The sequence below is a fragment of the Oryx dammah genome, unplaced genomic scaffold, assembly GCF_014754425.2.
Source record: "Oryx dammah isolate SB20612 unplaced genomic scaffold, SCBI_Odam_1.1 HiC_scaffold_2, whole genome shotgun sequence".
Taxonomy (NCBI): Eukaryota; Metazoa; Chordata; class Mammalia; order Artiodactyla; family Bovidae; genus Oryx; species Oryx dammah.
Window position 1 is genome coordinate 77197367 of NW_024070186.1, and position 27104 is coordinate 77224470.

The following is a 27104-nucleotide window of genomic DNA, read 5'->3' on the forward strand; positions in this document are numbered from 1 at the left end:
CTCATATATAGAATGAGTGGGTTGATGACACGTAACCTCCCCTTCAGCCACAATAATAAATGAGTCCCTAATTCCCTGATTAGCATTGAAGATCAGTCCATCCATCCATCCATCATTCTTTCCACAAATATTTGTTGAATTCCTACTTGTGCTTTGTCCATACGATTTGAGTCCTTGATAGGTTGATGGCCATCATCATCCTTCCAAGCACTCACATTCAACATCTTGAGTAAATTCTGACCCCTCCTCCTCTCTCACCCTGTTCACCTTCAACCAGTCCCTGATGTTTGTTCTTTCTGTGTCTATCTCCAGGCCATCTTATCCCTTCCCTGTCTGCTTTACTCTTCTTTCTGCCTCACTAGCTCTCACTTGAACTGTTGCAGAAACTTTCTAAGTGGTCTCCCAGCCTTAATACCCTTCCTTCTCAATCCACTGTGTGCTCTGCCTAGAGTTATCTCCAGTCTTTGAGTTTCATCAGTATTTTAAGAAGATTTGTTGTGTATAGTTTCTGTGCCTGAAAGCTTCAAGAATTCACAATCCAGAAAGGCAGAGAAAATTAAAGTATTAAGTACAGCCTGATGTGGAACTGTGACGGTGGAGGCTCTAACGTGGCTCATGTTGTATTTCTTCATCTCCTCTCACAAAACCTTCCTCTTTAGTTGTTCCCTTATCCATGCATCTCACAAGCACTTATTTTCATGCCTCTAGCATCTCACTTATCACATCCTTTTACTGTTTATTCTCTATTTGTCTCTCTCCTTGACCAGACTGTGAGCTCCTTGATAGGAATCTAATCAACTTAAACCAGCGTTCCAAGTCATAAAGCTTCAGTGGCTTCTTTTTGCTCTTGTGTGGAAGTCCAAACCTTCATATTGAGCATTTGAAGCCATCAAGAGGACTTCCCTGGTGGTCCCATGGTTAAGAATCCACCTTCCTATGCAGAGGACATAGATTCCTAGTTTGGGAGGATTCCCACATGCCTTGGGGCAGCTAAGCCTGAGTGCCCTAGAGTCTGTGCTCTGCAATAAGAGAAGCACTTGCGCTTCAACGAAGACCCAATGAAGCAGTTTTTCTTTTTTAAGCCTTTAAGACTTTGGGTTTAATTATGTTTCCAACTAAGTCTGTTAATCAGCCCATATCCAATCCCACTTCAATCCCAAACCCTCTTCTTTCCAAGAACTTTTGCAGAGAATCTGATCCACTTGTTCAGAATTAATTTTCACTTGTTCCCAAATATGTCTTATAGCAAGTGTCCTAACACATCTATGTCTATGTTCTACAGCGATTTTGTAAACTTTTTGTCTACATTTTTTATGATGAGCTCTCATGGGGGAGTGTCCATGTCCCTTATCTTCTTGGATCCTTCATAGCACAGAGCCTATCTAATGCCTGTTTCTTGGTCTGACTCTGTGCTAAGCAGTTGCCACCTGCCAGGTGCAACTGCTACAAGCTCTGTGATATTTTCTCGTTACAGCAGACCAGGAAGCTAAGCTCACAAAGAGGCTAAGTAAACTGCTCAAGGCAACAACAGGTACATGATACAATTCAAATTTGAACACAGGTGCCACTTAACAACCAGGGTCCACTGCTTGCCTACAAAGGGACACGATAAATGTGAAATAGTTTTGTAGCCACTTGGAGAAGTTGAAGATATACTCAACCAGCATTTCCTGGTCAGCTAGGGAGATTTCTAATGGTTTTTTTTTTTGTTTTTTTTTGAATGAGTTGGCTCCGATTTTGCTCTTATAGACTAAGTAGGAATTTGACAAAGAAAAAAAGGTAGAAGTGTTCTTGTAAGAGAATAAAATGTAAGCTAAGACCCTGATACAGTGGATAAAGGGTGTTTGGCAGGAGAAGAGCAGAGCTATTTACTGATTCACTTCCCACTCAGACAGTAAGCAGTTGAGGGAAGGAAACGTCTCTGTCTGGCTTGGGGCTGTTTGTCTGTTGCCCACAGCAGAGTCTAATATACAGCACATATCGAATAAATATTTCGTATGAATGAACCTACTCAATAAATACGATCTAAGTGTTTTTTTGTGTGTGTTCATGTAATTTTAAACTCACTCTGAACCTAGGAGTGTTGATTGCCTTTATTGAGGCTTTAAAAGCCCAAACCCAGACTTTCAGTCCCTGAAAGTGAAACCTGCAGTCCCTAGAAAGTTTCACTGACCAACCCAGTTTCACTAACTGACTGAGTAAAAAACAAACATTAAACCAACAGAACAAGCTATGAAAAATCAAATAAGAAAAAAAATCTTTCAGTTCCAAGAAACTTAGGTATTTTCAGTAATGTGCCTCCTGCAAGGAAGCCTGAGGGCTTAGATGGTGTCAGTTTCATTTCCAGTAGAGAGTTTTGACCTTCTGTCTCCTTAGGAGAGAGGGAAAGAATTGCCCAGCCCCCCGCCCCTGCCCAGCAGCTGTACCAGGGCCTTGGGTACAGGGCCTTGGGCCTCTGGAAACACGCAGAGAACCGACACACAGAGAACTGAGGCAGAATCAAAGAAGTTCTCATATTGCATTAGGTTGCTTCTCGTCTCCTTGTTCTGTGTTAGAATAAGCTATAAGCATGTCTGTGTCAGGGAGCATATTCAGATCACAACATTTGTTGAATCGGTGAGTCAGAAAATGTCTCAAAGCAGAGCTGGTGAGCGGGGAATTTAGCATGAGAAGTAGAAAATGCATTCAACTCAGGTCAGGAGGACTGGGCTGTTCCTTCTCCAACACATATGAGCTTGTGATCCTGAGCACTCACCTCTTTTTTCTGGGCTTATTTTCCCCTTTCATTTTTGACAGATCCTCATTATGGTAGGAGAGGAAAAGTCTGTGAAAACAGCTATGGAGTTTTTTCTTTTTTAAAGGAGACATACATGAAAACTCTGTGCATGGGATCTGGGAATTGGAGGGTTTTCCTTTTACTCTGACTTAGGACTTCCCAACCTTAGCACAGTTAGCATTTGAGGCCAGACAACTGTTTGCTATAAAGGGCTGTTCTTTCCATTGTAGGATGTCTTTCAACATCTCTGATCTCTACCCACTAGATGCCAGTAGCATCCTCTTCCCTCTCCCCAATTGTGACAACCCAACCAGACGTTGCCAAGTGTTCCCTGGGGGCAAAATTGCCCCTAGTTGAGAACCACAGGCCATGAGTTGCATTCCCAATTGAAAACAAAAGATTCCTTAGATTAGTGTAGCTGAGGATGGACTTGGGAGGGTGTGGAAACCAGGCACAGCCTCTCTTCACGCCTAAGGATCTGGAAATGGGGCTTCCCACAAAGCTCAGGAAAGGTAGAAGTGCATGGAGGCTGGAGGCAGGAAATTAGCATTTGAGCCCTACATGATCACTGACTGGCTTTTTGACGTTCACATTGCTGACCTTTCTGAGCCTGAGTCCCTGTGAATCCAGCGGAAATGGTACCTCGTCTCCATGCATCTCCCTTCCATTTTCCCAGCCTCCATACACACCACCAAAACATCGGCAGAAGGACCAAAAGTTATGTATGTGAAAGACACTGTGAGCTAAAATGTCAAATATTTGTTATCACTCTAAAGGCTCATGTTTGGGGAGAATTCCCTGGTGGTCCAGTGGTTAAGACTCTGCCCATTCAATGCAGGGGGCATGGGTTCAATCCCTGGTTGGCAAACTAGGATCCAACATGCCAAGCAGTGCAGCCAAAGAAAAAGGTCTGATTTTTCTAAGAGAGCACAGAAAAGGAACTTTATTACTGAATGATTTCCCTATCAAAAGTGGTAATGGTGCCATTGCAGGTGGCACCACAGCAATATGAGAACAAATAATAGAGAACACCTGAAGAATACTGCCCAGCACCACTTTCAAGACTGGGTTTCCACTGGGCTTGAGTTTGTTAGCATTTGTCCAGTAGAAATGAAAAGCCTCCTCCAAGAAGGTGTCATGGTGTTTATCAGGCAAAGGCGAGGAGGAGCAGATAGTTGTTCACATCCCTGGAAGTAACTTGGTGCTGGGTTGACTCTTCAATGGGCCTCTCAATCTGGAAGAGGCCTCAGGGACTCCTGTCTTTGACGACAGAAAACTTTAGGACTAAGAAAGTCTTCTGATGGCTGCTGGTTCCTCCTAGTGGAGTCAAGGGGCTCTGGTCACAGTCAGGCCTAGAATGGGTGACCCTTCCAACACCTCAGGCCAAAAGCCAAATGAGGCCAGGCCCAGGGCAACTCTCCAGGAAGATCAGTTAGCTCAGAAACAATCTAGAGTTTCAAAGCAGAAACCTCTCCGGTCCAAGGGACAGGTTCAAGTTAGAAGGGGTAGTGTAACACACACTTGTGAATTCTTTGGTGCACGGACTGCCCTTTCATCTTTTGAGGGTGGTATAGAATAGTGGCTAAGGGCCTTGCTTCTGAGCCACAAGTGTGTATCCGGGCTCTGCTTCTTGTCAGCTGTGTGGCCCTGGACCTGCAGTGTGTGCTTTGTAAATGTTAGCTGTGCTGTTTGATGTGCTACTTGATGCTCACAGCAACCTCTGAGGTCAGTGGTGTGATCATCTTCACTTTGCAGAAGTGGAGTCTAAAGTTCAGACAAGCACGTCCCTCACAGCACCCCCACATATCTGTGCCCTCCTCCTCCTCTGAAGCCACTCTTTCCTCTGCCTCTGCTATCTAAATGCCATCTGTCCCCCAAGTCTGCTCACATGCTAACTCTTCTATGCGCTCTGCCTCCAGGGTTAATCTCAGCTTCCTCCAAGCTCCATGGTAGTTTGCTGGTATCTCTGTTACACTAAGACACTCACTTGGGCCTTGGTAGGCAAGAAAAAGGATCAACATAAGGACATGACACATGGCAGACTGTGATAAAGCCTGGAGAGAAAAGCTCAGATGAAGAAACCCAGGAGGATCAAAGGAAAGAAGGTTTCCTCCCTGAAGCATACCTTCCCGCTTCTCCTCTCTGCCAGCCGCAATACGTCACAGTACCTTTTAAAGTTCTCATCACTTTCTAGTTCTAATGGAAGCTGACTCTCTATATGGTCTCTCGCTTCTGCTACGTAGTATCTTAGCGGGTGGAATGGATTCACCTCCTCATTCCTCACAGCACATGGCTTGAGGTTGCAAGCACTTAAAAATGCACACAGCTCTGAACTGAGAAAAGCTTGCTGACAGTGGGTGATGGTGCTGGATTGACGGTGGAGATGATAGTGATAAGAGGAAGGTTAACTGAACCGAAACCCAGCCGTCACGAAGGGTAATGTACGCACGACGTTTCACTATGACTGAGTGAACAACAGGAGATCCACAAATCAGACTTAGAAACACAGCCCACTCATTGGCAAACTGAGAAGAAACTGGAAAATGGAAAAGGCATTTGGGCGGGGACTATCTTATCAGCTTTGGTCTGATCTATAGATTAAGGTAGCCGTGGCCTATGGAAATGTTGCTTCCTCTGATTGTTTCAAAAATATAACTTTCACAATCATTTCAAAAACTCTATTTATTATGATTGTTCATTGAGGAAGATACAGAAAATATCCAAAGGTAGATATAAGAAAAGCAATCTCATCATGGCAAGTGGGGTACTATTAAATTTCACTATAGTTCCCTTGTTCTACCTGTTTGACTTTATGAAGATGATATTGATTCTGTAGCTTACAAAGTATTCTAAGTTTCTTTTTAGAATAAATAACACACGCATAACATACACAATTTAAAAGGCACAAAAGGGGGCAGGGAGAAGACAGTCTCTCCCTTGCTCCTGTTTCTCATCATCCAAATTTCTCCCAAGTCTCCTACATCTCCTTTGAAACGAGTCTGATGCTTATGTGTGGTCAGTCACTAAGTCGTGTCTGTCTCTTTGTGACCCCATAGACTGTAGCCTGCAAGGCTCCTCTGTCCATGGGATTCTCCAGGCAAGAATAGTAGAGTGGGTAGCCATCTCCTCCTCCAGGGGATCTTCCCAACCTAAGGCTAGAACCTATGTCTCCTGTGTCTCCTGCATTGTAGACAGATTCTTTACCCACTGAGCCGTTGGGGAAGCCCTGATGCTTATATCTGTCCATTTTTAAAGTTAATCCTTAAAAAGTCCCTTAGTCCTTCAAGGTTCTCAAGAACCAAAAACTATCTATCAGATCAAAGCATGTCACTAATGCAATGTAATCTGTGCTGAGAAAGATGCAATCACACCACCTGGATGCCAGCTACATAACCAGAATTGCATCCTGCATCTCTTCCTAAAGATCATTCTTAACCCACGAAGACAGTTGGAGGTTCTCAAACATGATACGCTCCCTTAAAAACAGCTCTTTGCTCCAAAGATTTATCTGAATCTTCACAAAGCTCAGAACTTGAAATCAGAGTCTCTGTGTGTCTGGATTGCAGTGACTAAGACATTAACCCCAGGCCCACATCCCAGGCCCCTCCTACTCCCGGGCTCAGACCTGGCAGGGCCGTCCTCATGGTGTTCTGCCCTCCTGTGCTTGCTGGGCTGGGAGGTGGAAGAGTGGGTGGGGGAATTCCAGCTCCAATGAAGCGGTTTTTTAAAAGTCATTTCCATAAGATCTAGCTCAAAATAGAGAAAGCCATTCTATACTTACCCAAATTCTGTCCTCTTCAAACTCGCCTCCCTGCCCTAAACACAGTGAAGTGGTGGGGGGGCCCAGGATTCTTTCCTGGAGATCTGGTGCCCCGTGCTGCCCCATGGGCTTATGTGGTCACAAATCCTCCCACTCCAAGTGTGTGCCGGCCACCACAGCTTGCAGATTCTCTCCTCTGTAGGCAGTTTTCCGAGTTTTTCAGGAATCGGCTGCGATTTTGAAGTTCCTTTGCCAGTACAGTGAATTTCCCTCCTTGCCTCCGAGGATCCATCTGATAAAGATACAGAGGCATCTTGAATTCACAACAAACCTCCCCCCCCCACCCCACCAGCCCCTCTCTGAACAACACATCGTCTGGCAGCAGGAGGCGTTTGATTACATTTGGCTGGAGTGCCCGCATCAACTGCAGTTGTCCCCGAATTGGAACTGATGGGCCTCACGTGCTTCAGCCAACAGTTTGCCTTCACCCACTTACTCTCTGAAATGAACCTTCCTCTGGGAAAACAAGAAACCTACATGCCATCCTGGGTGAGAGATGGACAGGAGCTGGGTCCCAGCATCGCATCCCTGGAGTGACAGGCAAGAGAAGTTTCAGAGGGGTTCCTGACAGCAAGCCTAGCCTCAAGGGTATCTGGAGAAACCCTCTGAACCACAGGACACAAATGCTCTCTCCACAGGACTGGACGCTCTGTGTTCCTTTCAGCTCACAGGCATCAATTGTCCCTGTATGCAGGGTAAGGCACCAAGCAACTCTCCCTTCAGCAAGCCTCCATGACCTCTCTCCTCCTGTTCTAACTTATTTGCTCAGTGAGTCACTGTGGCAGGCAGAATAATGGCCCTCAAAGATGTCCATGTCCTAATCCCCAGAACCCATGAATGTGTTATATTAAACGGTGAGGGCTAATTAAGGCTGCAGATGGAATTAAGCTTGCTCATCAGCCTAAAAAAAAAAAAAAAAAAAAACTTAAAAACTAGGAATATTATCCAGGACTAATCATGTGCCCAGAATGTAATCACAAAAGTTCTTAAATACGGAAGAGGCAGGCACAAGAGTCAGAATCAGAGTGGTGGCTTGATGAGAAAGACTTGACCTGCCGTGGCTGGTCAAGATGTAGGAAGGAACCATGGATGTGAGGTGTCTCTTCAATCTGGAAAAGACAGGAAACATTTTCCCCTAAAGCCTCCTTGATTTTAACCCAGTACGACAGACCTATTCAGACTTCTGACCTCCAGAGCTGTAATATTTGTGCTGTGATAGTAGTCATAGGAAACGAAGACTGTCACCGTGGACTTGCCATGTACCCGGCCTGGAACCAGGTGGTGATATCTACCTTGTATCAGTCATCAGGGTCCAATCAGGGAAACTGAAGCCACTCTAAGTGTCTAAAAGCAGGAAATCTAAGGCCAGTCATTGGCTAAATAGGTGATAGGAAGAAGCCACAAAGCCAATCCAGCCATTAGCCATAATAGTGGTTGCTACTAGGATTCTACTAGGCTGGGCTAGAGAAGGACGTAGAGAGGAGGTCATATCCTGAGTCCAGAGGATCACCTGGCAGAAGCTGGACCAAGGTGGGCCTGTCTATGGAGGGGACAGAGCCCTGCTGTAGAAGCTTCCTGAGATGGAAAGGGGAAAGAGGTATATATCCAGTTTCACCCTTTCTTCTACCCTCCAATCTCCTGCCAACACCTTCCACTTACTATTACCAGCTGGAAGGCAAGTGACATGGAAGCCTGGATACACAGCCCTTCTGCAGGTGAGAAAAGAGCTGGGAAACAACTTCGAATGGATGAAAGAATTTGTTGATGAATAGGTCCCAGACTGGTACACAACTCTTTTCTACTTTGATCGCCTTGAATCTTCAACAGTTTATTGATTAAAAATCCAAATTCTTTACTGTGGCTTCTAAGACCTGAGCTAACCTAGCCCTTCTCTAACTCCTGTGCCCTCATCCTATAAAGTTCTCCCTTCACTCACAGCACCCCAACCGTGCTGGCCTTTGTTCCATCCTCAGCATCCCAGGCAAGTCCCATCTTGCCGCCTTGCACTTGTTTGCTGTAAGCCTCTGCTTTTCCTCTTGTCTCTCCCCTAACTGATTACTTTTTATTATTGCAGTCTCTGCTTATATAATACCCTCTCCCATCTAAAATAAACCCCCTCACCTAAAGTCACCATCATATTCCCCTATTTATTTTCTACAGAGTAGCTATTAAAATATTATGTGAAATTATCTTGGTTATACGTGTACCTAACCTTCCCCAAACTGTAAGCTCCTTGAGGGTAAGGATCTGTCTTGCTACTTGCTATATCCTTGTATCAGCACTGGCTAGGTGTTCACCAAAATCTCTCTCTTCTTCCCGGAAACAAAGTAAGGCTCGTGTCATATTCCTTTGCGGTTAGGTGGGACAGAGTTGTAGCTAATGAAACAGGAGTGGAAACAGTCAGGGCTGCTTTCCCGGCCTGGCCCATGAAAGCCTCTCATGCACACTCCTGCATGTTTCCCCCTTTCTGCCAGATGATGACAAGGCCCTTTGGGATGGTGGAGGCACAAGATGAAAGGAACCTGGACCGTCGAATGACTGAGTGAAGAAGGGTTGCCCCAGCAACCTACATACCCATCCAGGACTGTTATGTGAACAAGAAATAAATGTGTTTTGTGTTGAGTCATTACCTTAGTCTATCCTAACCAAAAAAAACTCCCACTGCCAAGAATTCCCAGGGCTTTGTCCATAATTGGCTCTCAACAGCTACTGAATAACTGACTGCTAAACACTCAGTAATTATATGTTCAGTGATGGAGTGTCTTTTCCTTACGCTCATGTCTTACCTGCCAAACTCCCTGTATATTAATATCTGGACTCTTGATGGCTTCCATGGAGCCTCAGCCTTTGTAGATGCTTGATGGGCGTGTGTTGCATTGGGTTTCTAGGCAGCACAAGGGAGACAGTGACAAGGCAGGGTCTGTCTTGACCTTGTGAGTTTAAGAAGGTGTTCTGTGTTGCTATGACTACCAATGTTTGTGTAGTTCTTTAGAGTTATCAAAGGGTTACTCACTTGATACTTACAGTTACTCTGAAAGGAGATGGCTATTACGACCCCCACTTTACAGATGATGAATCCGAGCTCATAGAGTTTAATTATCTCATTCAAGATCTTGCTTTGTCAAGGAACAAAGTCGGTGTTAATTCACTGCTCAAAATCATTTATGGAGTACCTAAAAATGTGCTAGGGGATTTCCCAGGTGGCTCAGTGGTGAAGAATCTGCCTCCTAAGCAAGCAGGAGACATGGGTTTGATCCCTGGTCAGGAAGATCCCCTGGAGAAGGAGGCAGCAACCCACTCTAGTATTCTTGCCTGGGAAACCTATAGCCAGAGGATCCTGGCGGGCTACAGTCCTTAGGGTCTCCAAGGAGTAAGACACAACTTAGTGACTAAACAACAACCATGACACTAGTGCTAGGCCCTGGTTAAAAAGCTCCGGTACCTCGTGGGGGCTTAGGAACCATGGGAACCCAAAGTTCTAAGGAAGTTGGAACAGCCTCCCAGAAAATAACAGAGGCCCCAATTCCAGCCCAGGACTGAGAGCTTTGCTTCTGTCTTGCAGCTTATGTGTTTAGCTGAAACGCTGCCACAGCTGTGTGCCTTAGTATAAGTTTCTGGGTGGTCTCAGACCTGCCTGGAGGCCACAGCGCGGCTGGAACCCCTCAGCGACTCTGCCACTTGCCCAGGCTAACGGCCCTGGCAGTCTGAGTCTGCCCTTTTCCATACATTCTTTCCTCCTTCCCGTGCCAAGATTGCAGCAGACAGTTGAGAGTGGGTTCCAGGCCATTTAGCTCAGTCAGAAATTTGGGTGAAAGTTTCCTTCCACCCACCCCAGGCCTCAGATAACCCATCAGGGTGTGACAACCTGCAAGAATGAGGAGGAAGGAACACCGTGGAGACTTTCGGGCCCGGGATTGGTGCAAAAGTTTCGGCAGCTACTGCTTTTCTCCACCCTCTCCTGGCTGTACAAAGTGTGTCAGGAATGGGTCGGCTGGAAAGCTGAGGACAAAAAGCCCAAGAGGATGTATTAATAACTTGTCTAAACAGAGATATCAAAGGCCCTGGAGGGTCACCTGTAGGCTGGGTTATTTGCCAACGCAGAGAAGGCAAATGCTGGCGATTGAGGGGCCTGTGAAGAGGAAGAGGTGAGTGAGGTGGCCCCTCTCTGCCAGGGCCCAGCCTTTCCCAGCCTGACGACACCCGTACCTGCTTGGGTGCCCCTGTCTGTAAATAAATCCCGGCTGCTCTTACAGTGCGGGAGTCCCACATACCGTACATCTGAGGTGGGGTGAAATACAAACAGGCCTTTTCATAATAGCTTTACACCTGGAGCAGCAGAGGACCGGTTTACTGCCTTGGTAAACAAAAGTTTGAATTCAAAGCAGAGTACAAACTTTGCCCAAGGCACTTTTGACAGTGCACCTTGTGTTTGCAACGTGAACTCAATATATATATATATATGTATGTATATATATGTATGTATGTATACGATGTGAAGCAATGGAAGGCTGGCCTCTCTCTCTCATCTGATTTCCAGGGTTTAAAAGTTCGTGTGTGTGCGTGTCTGTGTTGGGGGGTACAGAGAGGGAATTTGCTTTGGCTCTGATTTTTTGAGCATTTTGAAATCATGCTGTTTGGTGTGGAAAACAAAACAAAACAAAACAAAACCTATGAGCCAATTTATATTGTTTTTCAGGGAGAGTGTACTTCTTGCTACTTTCAGGGTGACAATTAGGATTTGAGGGTGGGAGACAGGATAAACCAGTTTGGGGAACACACACAGGAATCAGGATTTGCCTTGAACTTAAATGAAATATTAAAAACATAATAAATATTTATTCCTAAATATTTATGCCTATTATGTGACAGGCATAGAACAATGAATTTTAATAAACATTATTATATCTTCATAACTACATGGAAAAGGAATTGTTGATGAAAATAGCCATTTTATAGATGAGGAAACTTGATAAAGAAATTTAAGCCACAGTTTTCTAAATCTAACTTCAGAGTTCTCTGTACTATCCTCCTATTTCTATGTGGGGTCATAGACTTGGCTGTGTTCTGCCATTTGGTCTGTATCCACTATTTTTCTTGCTCATTCTCTGCTGCACTTGGGGAAATGATTCTTCTCCATTCTTTGGTGCATTTCTGCTTAGAGAGTTTCCCTACTATTTAGCAGTCACCTAGCCATCTGATTTGTTTTCTCACCAACTAGCATTTCCATGCATTCAAATGCAAAGGACTTGAAATACATGGATTAGATTTCCCCTCAAAATACTCCTAAGCTTAAAAGCAAAGGTAGGGTTTCTCCAAAAAAGACAGACAGATGCTAATAAACACACGAAAAGATGCTCAACATCACCCTTTATTAGAGAAATACAAATCAAAATGACAATGAGGTATCACCTCACACACATTGTCAAAATGGCAATCATCGAAAAATCTACAACTGATAAATGCTGGAGAGAGTGTGGAGAAAAGGGAACCTTCTTGCATTGTTGGTGGAAATGTAAATTGATATAGCCACTATGGAGAACAGTGTGGAGATTCCTTAAAAAAAAAAAAAACTAGGAATAAAATTATATGACCCAACAATCTCACTACTGGGCATATACCCTAAGGAAAATATAATTGAAAGAGACACACATACTCCACTGTTCACTGCAGCACTGTTTACAATAGTTAGGACATGGAAGCAACTAGATGCCCATCAACAGATGAATGGATAAAGAAGTTGTGGCACATATACACAATGGAATATTACTCAGCTATAAAAAGGAACATGTTTGAGTCAATACTGATGAGGTGGATGACCCTAGAGCTTATTTTGTACAGAGTGAAGTAAATCAAAAGGAGAAAAACAAATATTGTATATCAATAATTGCAGAAAGAAAGAAGAGATGGAGCCAAAGCAAAAACAACACTCAGTTGTGGATGTGACTAGTGATGGAAGCAAGGTCCGATGCTGTAGAGAGCAATATTGCATAGGAACCTGGAAAGTTAGGTCCATGAATCAAGGCAAATTGGAAGTTGTCAAACAGGAGATGGCAAGAGTGAATGCTGACATTTTAGGAATCAGTGAACTAAAATGGACTGGAATGGGTGAATTTAACTCAGATGACCATTATATCTACTACTGTGAGCAAGAATCCCTTAGAAAAAATGGAGTAGCCATCATAGTCAACAAAAGAGTCTGAAATTCAGTACTTGGATGCAATCTCAAAAATGACACAATGATCTCTGTTCATTTCCCAGGCAAACCATTCAATATCATGGTAATCCAAGTCTATGCCCCGACCAGTAATGCTGAAGAAGCTGAAGTTGAGTGGTTCTATGAAGACTTACAAGACCTTCTAGAACTAACACCCAAAAAAGATGTCCTTTTCATTATAGGAGACTGGGATGCAAAAGTAGGAAGTCAAGAAACACCTGGAGTAACAGGCAAATTTGGCCTTGGAGTACAGAATGAAGCAGGGCAAAGGCTAACAGAGTTTTGCCAAGAGAACACACTGGTCATAGCAAACACCCTCTTCCAACAACACAAGAGAAGACTCTACACATGGACATCACCAGATGGTCAACACCGAAATCAGATTGATTATATTCTTTGCAGCCAAAGATAGAGAAGCTTTATAGAGTCAGCAAAAACAAGACCAGAAGTTGAATGTGTCTCAGATCATGAACTCCTTATTGCCAAATTCAGACATAATTTGAAGAGTGTAGCAAAAATCACTAGACCATTCAGGTATGACCTAAATCAAATTCCTTACAATTATACACTGGAAGTGAGAAATAGATTTCAGAGAATAAATCTGATAGACAGAGTGCCTGATGAACTATGGACGGAGGTTCATGACATTGTACAGGAGACAGGGATCAAGACCATCACCATGGAAAAGAAATGCAAACAAGCCTTGTCTGAGGAGCCCTTACAAATGGCTGCGAAAAGAAGAGAAGTGAAAAGCAAAGGAGAAAAGGAAAGATATATCCATTTGAATGCAGAGTTCCAACGAATAGCAAGGAGAGATAAGAAAGCCTTCCTCAGTGATCAGTGCAAAGAAATAGAGGAAAACAACAGAATGGGAAAGACTAGAGATCTCTTCAAGAAAATTAGAGATACCAAGAGACTATATCATGCAAAGATGGGCTCAATAAAGGACAGAAATGGTATGGACCTAACAGATGCAGAAGATATTAAGAGGAGGTGGCAAGAATACACAGAAGAACTATACAAAAAAAATCTTCATGACCCAGATAATCACGATGGTGTGATCATTCACCTAGAGCCAGACATCCTGGAATGGGAAGTCAAGTGGGCCTTAGAAAGCATCACTACAAACAAAGCTAGTGGAGGTGATGGAATTCCAGTTGAGCTATTCCAAATCCTGAAAGATGATGCTGTGAAAGTGTTGCACTCAATATGCCAGTAAATTTGGAGAACTCAGCAGTGGCCACAGGACTGGAAAAGGTCAATTTTCATTCGAATCCCAAAGAAAGGCAATGCCAAAGAATGCTCAAGCTACTACACAATTGCACTCATCTCACATGTTAGTAAAGTAATGCTCAAAATTCTCCAAGCCAGGCTTCAGCAATAAGTGAACTGTGAACTTCCAGATGTTCAAGCTGGATTTAGAAAAGGGAGAGGAACCAGAGATCAAATTGTCAACATCTGCTGAATCATTGAAAAAGCAAGAAAGTTCTGGAAAAACATCTATTTCTGCTTTATGAACTATGCCAAAGACTTTGACTGTGTGTATCACAATATACTGTGGAAAATTCTAAAAGAAATGGGAATACCAGACCACCTGACCTGCCTCTTGAAAAATCTGTATGCAGGTCAGGAAGCAACAGTTAGAACTGGACATGGAACAACAGACTGGTTCCAAACAGGAAAAGGAGTACATCAAGGCTATATATTGTCACCCTGCTTATTTAACTTATATGCAGAGTACATCATGAGAAACGCCGGGCTGGATGTAGCATAAGCTGGAGTCAAGATTGCTGGGAGAAATATCAATAACCTCAGATATGCAGATGACATTGCCCTTATGGCAGAAAGTGAAGAACTAAAGAGCCTCTTGATGAAAGTGAAAGAGGAGAGTGAAAAAGTTGGCTTAAAGCTCATCATTCAGAAAACTAAGATCATGGCATCCAGTCCCATCACTTCATGGCAAGTAGCTGGGGAAATAGTGGCAGACTTTATTTTTGGGAGCCTCCAAAATCACTGCAGATGGTGATTGCAGCCATGAAATTAAAAGACACTTGCTTCTTGGAAGAAAAATTGTGACCAACCTAGACAGCATATTAAAAAGCAGAGGCATTACTTTGCCAACAAAGGTCCGCCTAGTCAAGGCTATGGTTTTTCCAGTGGTCATGTATGGATGTGAGAGTTGGACTATAAAGAAAGCTGAGCGCCGAAGAATTGATGTTTCTGAACTGTGGTGTTGGAGAAGACTCTTGAGAGTCCCTTGGACTGCAAGGAGATCCAACCAGTCCATCCTAAAGGAAATCAGTCCTGAATGTTCATTGGAAGGACTGATGCTGAAGCTGAAACTCCAAAACTTTGGCCATCTGATGTGAAGAACTGACTCATTTGAAAAGACCCTGATGCTGGGAAAGATTGAGGGTGGGAGGAGGAGGGGATGAGAAAGGATGAGATGGTTGGATGGCATCACCGGCTTGATGGACATGAGTCTGAGTAAATTGTGGGAGTTGGTGATGGACAGGGAGGCCTGCCGTGGTGCAGTCCATGGGGTCCCAAAGAGTCAGACACGACTGAGCAACTGAAGTGAACTGAACTGAAGGAATGTAGAAAGATGGTAGTAATGAAGCTATTTGCAGAGCAGTAAGGGAGATGCAGACTTAGGGAACAGACTTGTGGACACAGTGGGGGAAGGAGAGGGTGGGATGAACAAAGAGACCAGCATTGAAGCATATGCATCACCATATGTGAAACAGTCAGTGGAAATTTGCTGTATGATGCAGGAAGCTCAAACTCAGTGCTCTGTGACAACCTAGAGGGCTAGGATGAGGTGGGAGGTGGGAAGGAGGTTATAAGGGAGGGGACATATGTGTACCTATGACTGATTCATGTTGATGTGTGGCAGAAACCAACATAATATTGTAAAGCAATTATCTTCCAATTAAAAATAAATAAATTAGAAAACAAAGCAGGGACAGTGGAGCACATCTTAGGTTTGGTAGGCTCCACAAATGCCCCTGCAGCCCCCATTCCCAGCTTCAATAAATCAGATAAGCTTCAGCAAGAGCATCTGAATTTGGGGGGTTCTTTTCCAAAACAAACCTTTCAACCTGAAGAACTTTGCCCATTGCTGTTGGCACAGTCACTTCTCAGTCGTTCAGTGGGGGCTTGCCTGCTGTACAGCTCAAGCTGGTGAAATTTTAACTCTTCATCCACAGCTTAATTCCCAGGTCTTTAAAATGAGAGTGAACTCATTAGGCTTCTTTTTAAAAAAGTTTCTATGAATGTGTCAAATTGTGCTTGTCTTCACAGATGAAGGATTCCTTGCGGGAACATATTAAACTGAGGCTAGAGAGAGGTGACGGAGAAGGCAATGGCATCCCACTCCAGTACTCTTGCCTGGAAAGTCCCATGGACGGAGGAGCCTGGTGGGCTGCAGTCCATGGGGTCGCTAAGAGTCGGACACGACTGAGCGACTTCACTTTCACTTTTCACTTGCATGCATTGGAGAAAGAAATGGCAACCCACTCCAGTGTTCTTGCGTGGAGAATCCCAGGGACGGGGGAGCCTGGCGGGCTGCCGTCTATGGGGTTGCACAGAGTCGGACACGACTGAAGCGACTTAGCAGCAGAAGCAGCAGCAGCAGCAGCAGCAGAGAGAGGTGATGTCAATAAGGCATTGTCAACTCAGCAGTTTCAGGGTACCAGAGCTGTGACAGCTTGTGTCTTTACCTTTTGAAGGGAAAGCTGAGTCCCCCTTCTCCATCTCTGAACTTTTTTCCCCTCCTGTCTTTACCCTCTACCATTAATGCATCTTTAACTGCAACTCCTTGAGGAATGTTTTTGGCTTTAGTTATTGCAAGCTTTTAAGAAATTATTGGAACACAAATACTCATTGTAATGAAACAGATATGAGTTGCAAATGGATTTAAGAGAACCCCTGTGCTGGAACCCTTGAGGGAAAAGAGATGGGGGTCTCTGGGCTGTGAGACAAAGATTGGTCAAGGATGCTAAAGACTGGGGACTCTGCTCTAAAAACTCAGGTAAGCAAAATAGTGGAATGTTAGCCCTTAAATAAACTTCAAGGAGATCTAACCCAAGCTCTTTCTCATACAGAGGAGGAAACCAAGGCTCAGAGTGGAACATGCAAGACCAAGGCTAACACAGCCAGCCAGTGAACGACTTCCCCAAATCCCTGGTCAGGGCTTGTAGCTCTCCCCTATGCTGTCTTTCATCCTGGGAGAAAGTAAAATTGGATAAAGACAAAAACCTTGTCTTAAATCCTAACCTGGACCCACTTAGCCTAGCTTTTCACTACTGTTTATCAATATAGATCCACAGATTGAGTCCATGGAAAGTGTTTACCCTGAGAAAGAAGACAGATGAGAACCATGGAATACTTCTTACCAGTGATTGGAAATCTTCAAGTTTAAGAGAACTGAGTGTTTTCTTACATGGTTGTGATTATAGACCAGATAAGCAATGCTTTAAATATCTACACAATTTTCCTTTCTTACTTTCAATTTCATTCTCATTCATTAACTTTGGTGAGTTTCTAGCTAGTGATTCTAGGTGGTCAGGGTCCGTATTGCTCAGAAGTATAGTCAGTCAGCCCATAATCAGGTCCTAATTTGAAGAAACTGATGAAATGTTAGACTATTAGGGCTAGAAGGAAGCTCGGGATTCTCTGGACCATGCTCTTCCATTTACAGGTGTGTGTAATGGAATTGAGAGAAGGCAGGTGGGTTACTCAGCACATTCATGGACCACACCATTGTTTCTCCCCACTGCATCGAAGGAGGGTCCTTCAACCTGAGAATTAGAAAACAGCGCCTTTTGTAATACTCAGGTGTTTTTTATAAGTAGTTAATGGTTGCGCCCAACTCCAGGGAGCTGAATGCTTATTGCAGCCTGGGTGTGACTAATCCACAGGCACCCCCATGAGGTATGGATCATGAGTTATCCTTGCCATCTTTTGCTTCATAGAAAGATCAGTAGAGAGAAAACAACGATATTTCCCAAGATTTCATGATGAATCAGCAAAGGCTCTGAAGCAACACACTGTTACTGGATGAGGAGTCAGAAGACTTAAATTTCAGTCCTTGCTTTATGTCAGAGATCTGGGGCTACTCACTTCCCTTTCTGAGAGTCTCAGTCTTCCACTTCATGGAAGGGTTTTGCTGGGTGACATCTAAGAACCTTTCAGTTCTGATGGCCCATGTGTCTAGGAGACAAGACTCAGAGCTTTGTCATGCCTAAACTGTGATCCTTTGAAGCCAGAAATTGACTGCTACCATGATATACCTCAAGATTTCTCAGCCTATAAGGGATAAATGGACTCTGCATCCAAAACATAGTAACAGTGTCTTTCAGCAATTTGCATACAAAAAAATAATAACTAAGTTCAGTTTTATTTTTTTCCATAACTTTTTTCCCCCTCAAGCTCTTTGTGCCTGTTATCACTTGTCTGGTTACAAGCATATTAACACAACAAATAAATGAATAACAGGCAAGTAGCAATAGGAGAACTCAGAAATATGATCTCTTTATCATTTTTACTTTTAAAAGCAGAACAGAAAAATAAATAATATTTATTGAATATTTCCCACAGTTTATATACAGCATCTTATTTAAGATCTTTAAGCAACCAGTGTTATCCTGCCTTTTTTTTTTAATCAGAAGGAAGCACCAAGGCTCAGAGATGAAATAACTTTCCTAGTATACACACGAGTAGTAAAGCTCAGATTTGAAGTTAGTTTTTCTGACTCCAAAGCCTACATGAATTTTCACAATCAAAAATTTGCATGATAAAACACAGCCTTGTTGTCTGAGCAAAAGTGACTTACCATAAGAGAGAGAAATTAACTGTATCTGCATTTTATTGGGTTCCACAAAGAACAACATCATAGCTTCCCTGCATTCCCACAAAGAACATCTTTGGAAACAGGCAAAGAATGTGAAGCTTTAGTCTGACATTCCCCAGGAATTTTGTTTTATTTTATTTTATTTTTTTACAGATTTGTAGATGCTATTTATTAAGAATATCAGATTTCTGCCACATATATTATAAATAGCATTCTGAGTTGACAGTTATCTTTATTTTATTTTATTTTTTGTTGTTTGTATCTGTATATGTATTTTTTAATTAATTTTATTTTATTTATTTATTTTTACATTAAATGGGTAAAATTTATTCATATGAATTATATATATATATTTAATTTTACTTTACAGTACTGTATTGGTTTTGCCATACGTTGACATGAATCCACCACGGGTGTACATGAGTTCCCAGTCCTGAACTCCCTCCCCATATCATCTCTCTCCCCCAGGAATTTTAAAGAGAGGGGGATACCTATGTCTAGAAATATTTCAATCAAAATACTTATTAATATTGCCACAAGATAAAAGGTGAGGAGATTGCTTCTTTGTTTAGTATTTATGTCACTTCAAACACGTACCAGACACCAGGCTTTTGTCCTGGTCCCTTCCCTCTTATTCAGTCCTGTAGTCCTCCCAGGAATATAGGGCAAGATTAGAGTGGGCTGGAAGAAACTTTTGCAGATTCATAGTTTCCCCTAAGACAGGAATCTGTATAGTGTCTTCTCAAAGTGACCCATACATCAGTTTCCAAATCTATGGAGAAACTGGGTTACCAGATTACAGGTTCTTTCATCAAACATTCTTTGACAGCCCATGCTTCTGGCATACTGCAAGGCTAGTATTACCAAAACAAGCACACTTTAGTCCTGACATGACTTTGGACACCCAACTCATGTCTAACCTAGACCCCAGAAACAGTCATGGGAGGCTGCATTGACTCTCCTCCCACTGAGGAGTCTGTGCCTGCCTCCAGGCTCTAGAGATAACAGTCAAGTGACATCGCAAAGGGCCTTGCGTTTTGTTTTGGCTTTAACCAGAATGAAATATCTGTGCCCATTCTGTCTCCTGGTACTTGCCTGAAAATCAGAGAACGTCAAAGTTTGAAATGACTTCAGAGAGCTGGCTATTGCTTTGTCTCAAATTTCTCCCTTTAGAGATGAGGTTACTGGCGTTCAGAGGGTAGGAGGGTTGTCCAAGGTCACCCATAGAGTGTGGGACAAGGCCTTGGTCTCGGAGACCTAAAGCTCAGGTCTCCTGGCTTTAGGCTCAATGCTTCTTTCACTGCTGTTGTCTAATTGCCTTGGTAGTGGGTGAGACATTAGCCAAAAAGGAAAAGAAGTCATTCTTTGTTTAATGAAAAATTATAACTGAATGGATAGATAGATCTGTATTTCCTCATTCTGCAGTGGCTCATGGTTACATTTGACAGGTTCTATGGTTTAGGAACAAAAACACTGTATGCTGCCCCATTATGAACATCCTGAACACACCAGACCTTTCATGCTCATGTTCTCTGGGTCTGGGATATTCTTCCCCTTTCCCCTTGTGGCAAACGCTCTTTCAGAACCAATTTCATTACTTCCTCTATGGGACTGTGGTGGATTTGTTCTGGGGTAACTTAGTTAAGCTGGAATTATGTTCCCAGACTCCCTTTACATAGTAGTGTTGGCTACAAGAGATAACTTTCACAATATTTGGAATATAGAAGTGAAGCTATTATACTGTTATAATATATAGAAGGTTGGTGTAGAGCACCGTATGTTAGAGTGAGGCACTGGCTGAGTCCTTGGCTTCTCCAGTTCCCATCAGAGCTGTCGTAGTGCCTCTGAGCCCTGGGCCAGGAGGTAGGGCTTCATACGGGAGGCCAGCTTCTCCTCCAAGATCATCACTTAAAGGCAATGAGAGGTGGAAATGGACCCCAGGTGGTCCTTGAAGGTTGCAGTCCATCATCACACTGCTCCCGACTTCATGCCCATTTCTATTTCCTAATCACCTGACCTGCTGATTCCAAGTCTAGCGCCAAACTCTGAAGCAACTGCCTTACCTCAACTGGACAGGTGGATCCTATAACTGTGAGGACTGAGGCCTGATAATGGATCTCTAATTCTGCACCGCACACAGTGGTCCCGCTTCTCTGATAGAGCCCCAAGTGATCAAGAGTCTTCTGTAAAGCCTCTAAAGTCCATCATTTCTAGCCTGAACCCTTCTAGTAATGCACAAAACATAGTGTGTTGTACTTTCACTACGGACAGTCTCTCTGTCTCATTAGCAGGGATAGCTGACATTTACTGCTTGCTGACTTTGTGCCAGGCACTATTAATTCTTACAACAACTGAATGAGGTAAGTGTTGTTGTTATTATTTCCATTTTATAGACTAGGTAACAGGGGACCAGAAAAGTTAAGTGATTTGCCCAGGCTTTCCCAACTAGAAAGAGGAGGATGCAGGATTCAAAACCAGGCAGCCTGGTCCAGAGCCAGCACTATGACCCTCCCTGAATGAGCTCTTCAAGGAGCAAGTCTCACCTGTTACCCAGCTTTGGCACTAGAATGAAATAATGATCCGTCAACTTCATCTGAGGATAGAATGACTTTTCTACCCAGTTGATGGAAGGTGGATGACAATGGAAACACTGAGACCTAGGGTCCTATAGTACCTTGAATGCTATCCCTCCCAGACTGGAAGGTGAGATTGTAAACAGTCCATAGTCAAGGTCTTGTTAGTAGACCAGAGACCTGTTTACACATGAAGTTTGCATCCCCTGAAGGCCATTAGCATGCTTTCTGGGAGCAGCAGACTGACAATGAGCACACCACCAGATGAGCCTGTTTTTCTCTCCAGTCCAGGCAGACACCTCCCCTGGGTGGAGCCCTCTCAACCTCGTGAGTCTCCTGGAATGGAGGACTGAGCCTGACTGGAGGGCGGAATTCCTACACAGGTTCCCAGCATACAATTCCTATTTAATACTTCATTTCTTATATGCAACCTCAAAACTGCCTTTGTATGTAGCAAATATGGACTGGGACTCCTATTTAATTTTTAAAGTGATTGCCAATTTCTAGATATCCAACTTGAATGAAAATTCAAGTTTGGACTTTACGCCAGAGTATCTTGGGCCATAGAGTCTGTCAATATTAAATTGGTTGTTTCCTGTTCCCTTATCTAGAAGAGGTAGGGAAAATTTGATGGCCTCTATCTTATAAACAATGCACCAATTTAAAAAAAAAAAAGAAGAAGAAAGAAATGCAAAAGAAATTAAAATGTGCAGGAAAAACAGTAAGAAACAAAACTCAGCTGCTACATCAGTGAGGTACAATGCCTGGACTGCTCTTCTGGGACACAGGAGGAAGACACATGAAGGTCTGGAAGCTTCATGCAGCTTGAAATGTTCCACTATTCACATAGGAGGAGAGAACTCACATTCAGTGCACCATTAATGGGCAGCATCAACGTAATGCACATGCTCTATATAAGCCAAACAACCAGAAGGGCTTATAATATTCAAATGGAGGGCTTTTATTTGAGGCCAGTCTTGGAGAGGACCTAGTTCACTCACAGATGAGGAAACTGAGACTCTGAGAAGATAGATCCTCAGATCCTAGACTGACACTAGCCATCTTGGGAAGAGGTCCAGAGTAAAGGCATCCCAGCCTAGAAGAGGGCAGTCAGCTGAGCTCCAGGGCTCCAGCTCCAGAGCAGCAGCTGCCATTCCTGCAGGGTTCCGCCTGCTCCCTGGAGCCCTGCCACACTCCCCGTGCCTCCCAGGCATGATACTGAAACAAGGGATTCCGAGAGGGCTGACCTGAGGATCTGCCGGCAGTAAAGTCCTGTTGCCCAGCAAAGTCCTGTTCACATCTTCCAGGACTTTAACCCAAACTTAGAAAGCCTTTTCATCATCCCCACAATTTCTGAGAACTCGCTTTTGAAAATCCCCTGGAGGGATTGGGGGCAGGAGGAGAAGGGGACAACAGAGGATGAGATGGCTGGATGGCATCACCGACTCGATGGACGTGAGTCTGAGTGAACTCCGGGAGTTGGTGATGGACAGGGAGGCCTGGTGTGCTGCGATTCATGGGGTCGCAGAGTCGGACACGACTGAGCGACTGGACTGAACTGAATTGAACTGAACCCCACCCCAAACCTCCAGAGAGGAGCCTCAAGAGCTCCTTCTTCACTTCAAATCCAAAGACGAAAAGGGATCCAGAGGTTGGGGACAGTACCACGAAGGAGATTTATTTCCCTTTCCCTTACAGATCTTCCCATCCAGGACCATATCCTCCGGAATGAAACAGCACCAAGTGCAGAGTGTCTTTAAAGATATTCCAATCCAATTCACTCATTTATTGGGGCCCAGGGAAAGGGCATGCATTGCCTAAGGGCTTACAAACAGCGATGTGGGCTGGGGCTGCAGAAGGGTCCCTGCTCTCTGGGCAACACTCCTCCCACCAGGAACATCCAGTCAAATGTGTGTGTGTGTGTGTGTGTGTGTGTGTGTGTACATACATGTGCAAGTGTATATGTGTTGCCAGGAACCTGGATTGCTCTGAGGGATTTTCTTGTATATCATGGAGGGGTGGAGGAGAGAAGGGGTTTGCTTACAGATAGGTTCAGAAGGACTTGCAGATGACACTCTTATCTTCCATTGAATGAGAAATAAAGACTCCACCTCACAATTCTACCTGTTACCTATTTTGAACAATCATTAACTGGAAAGTAATGTATGTTTATTATAAAAAATTTAGAAGTTAGAAGAAATGTGAGAGAATTAAAACTACCCGTCATTCCACCACCTAGAAACCACCCTTATCAATGTTTTGGTTTATGACTCTTTGTGACTTCATGGGCTATAGCTTGCCAGGCTCCTCCCATGGGATTCTCCAGGCAAGAATACTGGAGTGGGTAGATATTCCCTTCTGCGGGGGATCTTCACAACCCAGGGATCGAACCTGGGTCTCCCACATTGCGGGCAAATTATTTACAGTCTGAGCCACCAGGGAAGCCCTTACATTCTTCCTAGTATTAAAAACAAACAAAACTGCAATTATGTGGAATGTTTGGTGATCTAATATTTGCATGTTCTAGTGAAATTTTGTTTCCATAATATTAAATACTCCCCTGTGGGGTGTTTTCAATGGTTGCCTAGTTATTTATGCTGTTGGTTTATCCATTCAACCCAGTCATTACTGCCGGACAGTTTAGTAATGCCTCTTTTCTCCCATCACAAAAAATAGTGAGATAAATATCTCTTGATCTTTGGTTATTCTTGGATGAGAGTCTTAAGATAGAATTAGTGGAATGAAGACAATGACACTTTAAAAATTTGACATATGTTTTTTCCAAGTCACTCTTTGAAAACTTGAGTTTACATTTTCACATTCCCAACAACAGTGTAGCATTGGAGCATTCAGTTCAGTTCAGTCGCTCAGTTGTGTCCGACTATTTGCGACCCCGTGGACTGCAGCCTACCAGGCTTCCATGTCCATCACCAACTCCTGGAGCTTACTCAAACTCATGTCCATTGAGTCGGTGATGCCATTCAACAATCTCATCCTCTGTTGTCCCTTTCTCTTGCCTTCAATCTTGCCCAGCATCAGGGTCTTTTCCAGTGAGTCAGTACTTCTCATCAGGTGGCCAAAGTATTGGAATTTCAGCTGCAGCATCAGTCTTTCCAATGAACATTCAGGACTGATTTCCTTTAGGATGGACTGGTTTGATCTCCTTGCAGTCCAAGGGACTTGCAAGAGTCTTCTCCAACACCACAGTTCAAAAGCATCAATTCTTTGGTGCTCAGCTTTCTTTATAGTCCAACTCTCACATCCATACATGACTACTGGAGAAACCATAGCTTTGACTAGGTGGACTTTTGTTAGCAAAGTAATGTCTCTGCTTTTTAATGCGCTGTCTAGGTTGGTCATAATTTTTCTTCCAAGGAGCAAGTGTCTTTTAATTTCATGGCTACAGTCACCATCTGCAGTGATTTTGGAGCCCCCCAAAATAAAGTCTGTCACAATTTCCATTGTTTCCCCATCTATTTGCCATGAAGTGATGGATGCCATGATCTTCGTTTTCTGAATGTTGAGTTTTAAGCCAACTTTTTCACTCTCCTCTTTTACTTTCATTAAGAGGTTCTTTAGTTCTTCTCTTTCTGCCATAAGGGTGGTGTCATCAGCATACTGAGATTATTGATATTTTTCCTGGCAATCTTGATTCCAGCTTGTGCTTCATCCAGCCTGGCATTTCACACGCTGCACTCTGCATATAAGTTAAATAAGCAGGGTGACGATATACAGCCTTGACGTACTCATTTCCCAATTTGGAACCAGTCTGTTGTTGCATATCCAAGTCTAACTGTTGCTTCTTGATGTGCATACAGATTTCTCAGGAAGCAGGTAAGCATTAGCTTCATTATTCATTTTGCTTACAATTCTGTGGAATTCCAAGGAATGTTAGAATTATTTAATTACTGCTATATAGACATTCACTATTTTCCACTTGACTTTTATAAAAATTGTAAAACTAAACACTACAAAATACTTTGTTCCATTTTACATTGTTTGAAGTTTGATCTTTCTTAATAAACATGACTTTTCACAGAATTGTAAATATGTATCTACAGGCAACTTAGTATTCTTTAATATAAATGCTTTAATTTGCATACTTGACTTTTTTAATTTATTTTTTAATTGGAGGAAAATTGCTTTACAATATTGTGTTGGTTTGTGTTGGTTTCTGCCATACAAAACCATTAGTCAGCCATGACTTTATGTATACTTCAGGGTTCTGAAGTGTAGCAGCCTGTCATTTGGTGATCCAGGTCTTTATTTTTGAGTATTTGAGTTGTTTTCAATTTGATTGGAATTAATAGGTAGAGAGTGTGAAGTCTTTCTTAGTTCCTGCTGCATGTTGGTAGGTCATATGGAACTGTGCTCTGTGCATCACCGTGGAACAAAGCAGCTTCCATGATTGCTTCTGCATGCCAATTTTTGAAAACATTTCAATCTTTTTATGAATTAACATTGGATTTTTCTCAAACCCCAGATCTCTATTTTTCAGTTTACTGAGATTGCCCCCAAAAAGAGAAATTGAATGATGTATTGAAAACAAAGTTGTATATTAATCTGTACAGTTTCCATTTTTTTATTATACAATGTGTGCATGTTATATATAGAAAGTTATAGAGTAGAAATAAAGAAGAAGAAAATTAAAGTAACTTGCAATCACATCATAAAAAGATAATGCTATTACTATTAACAGTATTAATATCTTTCTAGTCTTTTCTCTAAAGAAATATATGCATATCGTCCAGAGTGCTTTTATAACCCACAATGATATGCTGTGAATGTATCATCATGCCAGTAAGTATAGTAGACCCCCTGATCCCCAGGGATATGTTTCAAGACACCCAGTGGATGCCTGAAACCACAGATAGTACCAAACCCTAAATATACTAGGTTTTTTGCAGGTAGCATATAGAGTTATTGGACAGAGGGATGGTTCACGATCTGGGTAGGATAGAGCAAGATAAAATGAAATTGCTACATGCTACTCAAAACAGCTCGAATCTTAAAACTTATGAGTTACTTATTTCTGGAATTTCCCATTTAGTATTTTCAGACCAAGTTTGGCTACAGGTAAGTGAAACCCTGGAAAGTGAAACCACAGATAAGGGGAGACTACTGTACCTACTTTTAATCAACTTCCTAGTACGTGACAGGCGCAGTGAGATACTTATAAGCAAAACAAGATCCAGTCCTCAGGGACTTAACAGGCCAAACTAGGAAGTTTGGGAAAACTTCTTTCCTGAAGAATGGGAAAAACTACATGGTCCCTGCACCCTGGTCCAGCACCCTTTCTTCTGGTTTGCTCTCATTACCAGGAAAAGATGGACTCCTTAGTGAGTTTTTTGTTTATTTATTTAGTTTTACAAGCCTAGCAATTTTAGATCACCGTTTTCTTAAATTTGTCTTTAGGTCACAGTGTCCTACTTATTTACTTTTTTCTCTTTTTGGTTGCACCACACAGCATGTGGGATCTTAGTTCCCCAGCCAAGGATTGAATTCATATCCCCTGCGTTGAGTCTTTATAGAGTCTTAACCGCTGGACCACCAGCGAATTACCCATATTTATTTACTTTTGACCCATAAAGAATCGAGCATCTGAGAGTTCCCTTGCATGTTATGCTGCTTTTCCCTTGTTGCTTTTAATATTTTTTCTTGGTCTTCAATTTTTGTCAATTTAATTACTCTGTGTCTCTGCGCAATGCTCTTTGGGTTTATGCTGCAGAAACTCTGCTCATTATTCTGTAATAACCTAAATGGGAAAAGAATTTGAAAAAGAACATATACATGTATATATATATAAAACTGAATTATCTTGCCATACCTGAAACGAACACAACATTGTTACTCAACTATGTTACCCC

General features: G+C 42.9%; 1 long non-coding RNA gene across 1 annotated transcript; it reads left to right on the plus strand.

Annotated features, from left to right (window-relative positions):
- Window positions 1-10509: 10509 nt before the first annotated feature.
- LOC120872566 lies at window positions 10510-23150 on the plus strand. Its single transcript, XR_005723274.1, has 3 exons — window positions 10510-10741; window positions 20953-21024; window positions 22936-23150. It is a non-coding gene; the product is annotated as an uncharacterized LOC120872566 (long non-coding RNA).
- The last annotated feature ends 3954 nt before the right edge of the window (window positions 23151-27104 follow it).